Source organism: Mustela putorius, unplaced genomic scaffold, assembly GCF_011764305.1.
Source record: "Mustela putorius furo isolate JIRA1106 unplaced genomic scaffold, ASM1176430v1.1 tig00004007_pilon_pilon_pilon, whole genome shotgun sequence".
In the NCBI taxonomy this organism is placed as follows: Eukaryota; Metazoa; Chordata; class Mammalia; order Carnivora; family Mustelidae; genus Mustela; species Mustela putorius.
In genome coordinates this window covers 8,280,014-8,280,368 of record NW_025422145.1, presented here as the reverse complement: position 1 = coordinate 8,280,368, position 355 = coordinate 8,280,014, and positions in this window count along the sequence as shown.

The following is a 355-nucleotide window of genomic DNA, read 5'->3' as shown; positions in this document are numbered from 1 at the left end:
GAAACTATGGGGCTTGTCTGCAGTTTTGTTTTGGTCATCACATTTGAATTAACTTTTTTGATGTAATCAAGTCCAGACTTAGAAAAGAACCAGCCCTCTGAATCCCCTGCCCCCCCCCCCGCCCCAGGCTATTGGAACACATTAAACTTGCCAAACTGTGTCTTTGGGCCGTTGAGGTTCCCTCCAGTCGTGAAAGTGGGGCTGGCTGCTGCTTGTGTGAGTCTGAGGGGGTGGCCAAGGCCTGAGAGAGTGGGCGACAGTTGGGAAGTGGAGGGAGCTGGGCACCTAGTTGGGAATACAGGCTGCAGAGTTACTTTTAGGAAGAGTATTATGAGTGAATCATTAAATTTTTGGC